The sequence below is a fragment of the Pundamilia nyererei genome, unplaced genomic scaffold (genome assembly GCF_000239375.1).
Source record: "Pundamilia nyererei isolate P.nyererei 1_Seehausen unplaced genomic scaffold, PunNye1.0 scaffold00339, whole genome shotgun sequence".
Taxonomy (NCBI): Eukaryota; Metazoa; Chordata; class Actinopteri; order Cichliformes; family Cichlidae; genus Pundamilia; species Pundamilia nyererei.
This window is the reverse complement of record NW_005187740.1, coordinates 417,305-423,908: the sequence shown is the minus strand read 5'-3', so window position 1 is coordinate 423,908 and position 6,604 is coordinate 417,305. Positions and strand designations below refer to the sequence as shown.

Below are 6,604 nucleotides of genomic sequence, written 5' to 3'. Positions count from 1 at the left end.
TAACGGACTTATAGACACTTTCAAGCCAGAGTGAAATATGGGACTATTTAAGGTGACCTTAAATAAACGGGCACTGTTTGTAGTTATGCCAGTATTTTTACCTTTTGTGATATATTTATAATTTCTCTATTTGTTGTATTCAGAAAATTTACACTTTACAATTTTCCTTCAAAGTGGAGTTAATATTGACTTGAAGTTTTGTAATTCGCACATTTTTGTAAACCCGCGGATTTGAAGTTTAAAGTCTGCACTTTAATTTAACCTTAATTGTTTAATTTAAAATCTACTGTGGTGTTGTACAAAAGGAAAACTGCAAAAATGTGCCTTTGTCCAAAACATTATCAGCATAAATGTACCAGATGCTTATTGAGCTGACATTTTCTACCATTCAAAAAGACGACAATTGGGCATTTCCTCTTTATTAAATTTCATTTGATTTATATACATACACTCGACACTATATATAGTATTGTTTCAGTATTGTTTCTTCTTTTTTTAAAGTCTTTAATTTTTTGGACAAAAAGTTCTGTTAGAATTACTATTTTTTTGTTTGATTTTAGTTAATTATAATAACTATAATAACTACGGATCAAGAAGGAAATAATGAAGTGAGGACCTTTGTTTAGACTTTCCTTCTATGCTACTTCTTTTGTTACTATAAAACATACATTACCAGTACTGTCTTTACCTACAGTAGAGTCAGTACTTTCTCTGCTGGTCTGACGTCATGTCATGTACTGCTCATGTCCTTCATTGCTGCCGCTTGTGTCGTAACTAGAGACTGAGTTAACTGAGCTGAGTGTAGGCTCAAGGTCAAGTTTGATTTCCTTTTTGGTAACTGTGGTTTGGCATTAGATGTTGCATGTAACATAATCACTATGTGAAGGAAATGGAAAGTGCAGAGCACTTCTCTGTCAGTCCCATCAGAGCTGTGCTGCTTTGAGGCGATTCCCTTTTATTTTGGATGCTGAAGCCGATCATGGTTCTCCTGTGGATGATCCTTTTGGTGGTTCTGCTCTGTACAGAGGCCGAGAACATAAAGGCCAAAGGGGAGCTGGGAACAAATGTCACTCTAACCTGTACCAACAGGAGATCAGACATACACTGGTATATGGAGATCCACAGTCAGCTCAGAGGATGTATTGGCCGCAGTTTTTCTCCGACAGACTCTACTTACTGCTCTCCTGATTTTGAAACCAAATTTTTAATCTTGGGAAACAGACTCATAATAAAAAACTTCACAACAGAGGACTGCGGGCTTTACTTCTGTGGCAGGAAGAGAAATGGCAGCATTCATTTCGTGGAGACTTTTCGCCTCGTGTCAAGTATGTATCTCAGTTTTGCTTGACCTTATCACGGTTTTAGGGATTTGTTTGGGAGTTTGAAGTTGTTTATCCTTTATTATTTGGTATTTTGTTCTGTTTGTTTGTTTGTTTTTTATTGCTGTGGATTATATTAGTATTGTTGTTGCTGTTGTTTTGTTGCTGTGATAGGGTTACTGGGTACCTGGCTCTGGGTCCCACCCCGGAGCCAGGCCTGCCATGACCCACAGGACTGTTGGGCTGTTCTCCGGCTTGCAGCCTGTATGTATTTATATTTTTTTCTCTGGTTGACGACAAGGATGTATCCCTGAACCCTCAGGTTGACGAATGGGTCCTGAATGTTGTTTGTTTTCAGAAGGTGTGAAGGTGCTCATAAGTGCACGCAGGACGAGGACATCCTAGGTTGCAGACTGATGATTGATTTTGTAATTTCATCATCAGATTTGCAGCTGTGTGTTTTCTATACCTGCATAAAGAGAGGAGCTGAATTGTCATCCTTTTCTGTCATCAGGTGGTTGTGGTGGACAGGTCTGGCATGCTCTACTCACACAGAGTACACTGCAAGTGGGGCACTGATAAATGTTCAACTAAGGATATAGTTGGGTGGTGTAATGAATAATTTCAACACTTCCTCAATTACATTAACAGGTAGAGTCTGGAGATGAGGGGGACTACTTGCACAACAAGCTCACTGAGATAGTTCGAACCTCCTCGGTGGGAGGGCCCATAGGGTGGATGATAATTACCCTGAATTCCATCCTAGATGTTGTAGCCCTGTCTTGGTTGACTTTCCTTTACAATGTCACATGAAGATAGTTCTTCTGGACTGGGGTTGTGGTTATGGGAAAGGAGAATTTATTAATTAGTCCAAACTTGGATTAAGGTTTTCGTATTGGTCATGGATCGCTCGACCAACCTGTTATCCTGTCACAGGCTGGGTCTCTGACTCGGCATTTAGAATTTTATTTTGTATTGTTGAGACTTTCATGTCAGGTTTGTGATTATAGTTTGTGTGTTATTCTTATTTAGGTTTTAGTTGAGGTTAAGGTTAGCCATTATTTATCATCTGTCTCCTTGTTTTTCTGTTTGGTTTCATTTCTTGTCTGTCAGGTGTTTCAGGTCTGGTAAGCTGGTGTTGTCGTGTCTAAGTCTCCATGCTTGCTGTTTTACTTTGAAGAGGTCTTGTGTTCTGTGTTCATTATTTTAGTTCCACTTTCTCCTGGTGTCATCATGTTAATTTGTGTCAGCTGTTTGCACATGTGTTTCCCTCCCCCTCATCATCACATCATCATATCTGTAACATGCAACTTCTTTCGGTGCTTTGCTACTGGAAACTGAATTTCCCGGAGGAACCCACCCGAGGGATTAATAAAGTTTCATCTAATCTAATCTAATCACCTTGTGTGTATTTAATCTGTGTGTTTCCATTTGTTCCTCATGACGTCGTCTGTGTATCTTCTCCTCGTCATAGAAATCAGTCAGTTCAGAGTCGTCACAGTGTCTTAGTTGAGTTTCAAGTAGTAGTTTCACAGTCTAGTTTGTTTTTCGCTTTGATTAATGTTCCACGTATACCAGCCGAAATAAAGGCTCGCCTTTTGTTCGAGTTAATTCCGTCTGCTCGCCTGTGTCCGCACCTGAGTCCTCCAAACACACTCCCAACATATTCTCTCACAGATATTCAGGGTTCATGGGAGTATACATGTCTTTTGTGACCCGGAGAAAACATTTTCCTTCAAGGACAGGTGATCCAAACCACTGTTGTTCACGGCTCCAGATTAATTCACTGAGTTCGTCTGTGTTGTATCTGGGGGTGGAAGGTGGAAGACAAGCTCACTTGAGCCCCTAGAGCTGAACATAAAGCTTTTCATACATGTGATGCATGCTGGACAGTTACAAACCAGTGGTTTGTCATGCTGAGCAATTGAGGTTAGAAAAATAGAATGTAAGATGAAATAGAGATCCTTAGAAAACTGATCAGCAAAAGTAAGTATGAGTGTATTTCCAGTGGAATGACACAGAGATAGATCCAGAGTTGCTATATATGCGACCAAGGCTGGATAGGAATTGCTAGGGACTTTTGGGGCCTTAATAGCCAAGCTGGGAATAAGTGGGATGCCACATTATGGGCACAAATTGAACATAAAGAATATGTAGAAAATAAGATAAGATAAGATAAGATAGAACTTTATTAATCCCTCGGGTGGGTTCCTCTGGGAAATTCGATTTCCAAAAAGCACAGCACCGACAGAAGTTACAGTTACAGAATATTATATATATATATATACACACACACACATACACACACATATATAATACAGAGACAAATATAAATAAAATATACGAAGGGGATAAATAGAATAAATAGGAATAAAAATAAAAATACAAGTGAATTGCACATTTCAAGTATTGAGGTCTATTGCACCATTGACTATTTACAAAAAGTATTGCACAAGGTGCAAAAATGAATATAAATATGAATATAAAATGAATATAAATATGAAATGAATAAGGGAGGGGGGCCACCAAAACACTTTTTGAGTCATGGAGGATCTTGTCTTTATTTTCCACAAAAAAAAAGACGGTGTTTATAGGGGAGGTAGATGGATGTGTGGATTATTCCTGCAGCTGGAGTTTGAGATATATTTCACTGTGGGAAATGAAGTGATCGCTGGTGATCACTGCTGTGTCCATCACACTCATCCACATCATCATTGGTCACTTTACTCATTATCACGATGTTGCCATATTTTCATGGTCTTCCACTATCTCTGGTCTCTATATTACTACACCTGTGTGTGTGGCCCTTATCGTTTCAGTTTTTTGCAACAAAACTATTTTGTACATGGCAGTGTCTGTGCAAGTTTTAGAAACATTATTTGATCAGTTTGTCTACTGAAGCTGTTAAAAAAGCAAACCAAAATAATATTTTCTATTTTAAAGAAATGACTATTTCTTTATCATCTACATTTTTGTCTAATATTTGAGGATAAACGTTTGGGACTTCAAGTGTAAACTGTATGTGTTTACTTTATCACAGTTTCAGCTTTTCATCATCAACTTTTAAATTTCATCTTTGTCCTTTTGCAGATGCCACTCTGTCTGACAACAACAACCCACAGAACAACTGCATCCCGAGTCAGTTCTTCATCATTATCATCTCTGTCTTTGTTGCCACTGTCATCATTCTAATAATGGGTCAGTGTATAGATTTTGTTGTCAATAACTTTGAAAGACTTTATGATCTTAACAAGAAATATCCACAGCCAGATCCTTCAAATTCAAACCAAACATAGTGATTTACTTATCATATATATATTTGCACCAATCCAAATATTTACCTTTACATATAAAAGACACCACACTTAGGTTTATTTTATTTTTAGAATTTGTCTTTTAACTTTCAGTTTAGTTTCAGTTAGTTTCCAGAGAGTTTTTGGTCTGTATAATTTTTATTGTTTGAAAATGTTCTGTCTTGTTTTTATATTGTAAATATATAAATAAGCTTTTGTTTTCAGTTATACAATTTCAGTTATACAATTCAGGGTTTTAGTTTGTCCATACTTCTGAAAAGATGTCCTTTAAGTTCTAGTTTTTATTTTAGTTCAATATTTTCACTTTTATCTTTTTAGTTTAATATTCGTTGATGGTAATGAACTTTAATTTGCTGCTGATTGGATGCACAACACTGTTAGGAGTTTCACTTCTAGAGCAAAGCGTTTTCATTCATTAATCATAAGACTGCTTATGAAGCTGTGAGTTTGGAGGTAAAGTGACTTAGAGATCTGTTGACAGGTGGGGTTTTCACACTGCTGTGCTTGAGGAAGAAAAACAGCAGCACACAGCTGGATGATCCGTCGAATCACATCTATGAGAATTCTATAACACTGTAGCTGAGCAGGTAAGCAAACCAATGCTGATTCTTCAGTTTAATTTTTAACTCAGTTTTATTCATATTATGCCAAATCACAACAACGGCTGCCTCAAGGCACTCATAATATTGTAATATAAAGCAGTGGTCCCCAACCTTTTTTGCGCCACGGACCAGTTTATGCCCGACAATATTTTCACAGACCGGCCTTTAAGGTGTCGTGGATAAATACAACAAAATAAAACTAGTACTGAAAAAAAAGAAGATTTATTCATAGCACACGTGAAAAGACCCAGGAAAACCGAGTTAACGATAAAAATGATAACAAACTAACGCTGAAAACCGATAAAAACCCTGAAAACCATACATTTCACACCCGAGCCTCAACTCTCGCGGCCGGTACCAAACGACTCACGGACCGGTACCGGGGACTGCTGATATAAAGAACCTACATCATTACAAAAAACAGATAAAACTCAAAAAAATCATATGACCCTCTGTGAGGAAGCACTTATGCAACAGTAGGAAGGAAAAACTTCCTTTTAACAGGAAGAAACCTCAAACAGAACTAGGCTGTGGGAGGGGCAGCCATCTGCCATGGCCAGTTGGGGGTGAGGGGAGAAAGGAAGCAAACTGTGGGTGCTAATGCTGCAATATTGTTGCTGAAACTACTAGTTACTACCATGAGACCTGAATTAAGTATTGCACTTCATAAATGTTTTACAAAATACTAAAACTCTCTTAGAATCACGTGTAAACAACAACTTGTAAAAAGAAAGTAAAAACATTGGAAACTATGCTTCTTTTTTTCTTTTAATTTCAGAAACATAAATCTTGACTAACTGAACTGATATTATTTATATGGCATTATTGCTAAGTCTGCATTTATGTTCTGCTAATTCTACTTTCAGTCTGTGGTGTTGTGACTACTTATGGTCATATGGTCACAAATGGCAACAATTCTTAAAAGTGAGGCCGAATCTTTCGTGGCTGTATTCCTTCTATTGACCAGCAGGAGGCGACTCCTCTGGTTGTTAGAAGATGTCAGATCACATAGACATCTCTGATAAAGTGATTTACTGCTCACTTAATCTTTGATAACAATAATCACTTTAAGGTGACAAGTTTCACGTTTTATTCACATTTACAGGATAAATAAACATGTTTACAGTCTGCTCTAAAAAAACTGTTTTGATGTCTATAACTCCCCCCATAGCTGTACAGGACTCACCTCAGGCTTAGAGCTTGTAGTATTATTAGTGTTTGAACAGAATACATAACAGTACCCAAAACACAAATGTTAAGACTTCAAAACACGATTTCCAAATAACTTCTTTTAATAATCAATCTGCTGCTAATACTGCAGCACACTGTCACTACCCACACTGCTTAAAAGTACCGCTACAGTATTACT

At 37.5% G+C, this 6,604-nt stretch overlaps 1 long non-coding RNA gene across 1 annotated transcript; it reads left to right on the top strand.

Moving 5' to 3' along the window:
• The first annotated feature begins 1,267 nt into the window (after nt 1–1,267).
• LOC102198507 (uncharacterized) lies at nt 1,268–5,173 on the top strand. Its single transcript, XR_312274.1, has 3 exons — nt 1,268–1,325; nt 4,410–4,517; nt 5,115–5,173. It is a non-coding gene; the product is annotated as an uncharacterized LOC102198507 (long non-coding RNA).
• The last annotated feature ends 1,431 nt before the right edge of the window (nt 5,174–6,604 follow it).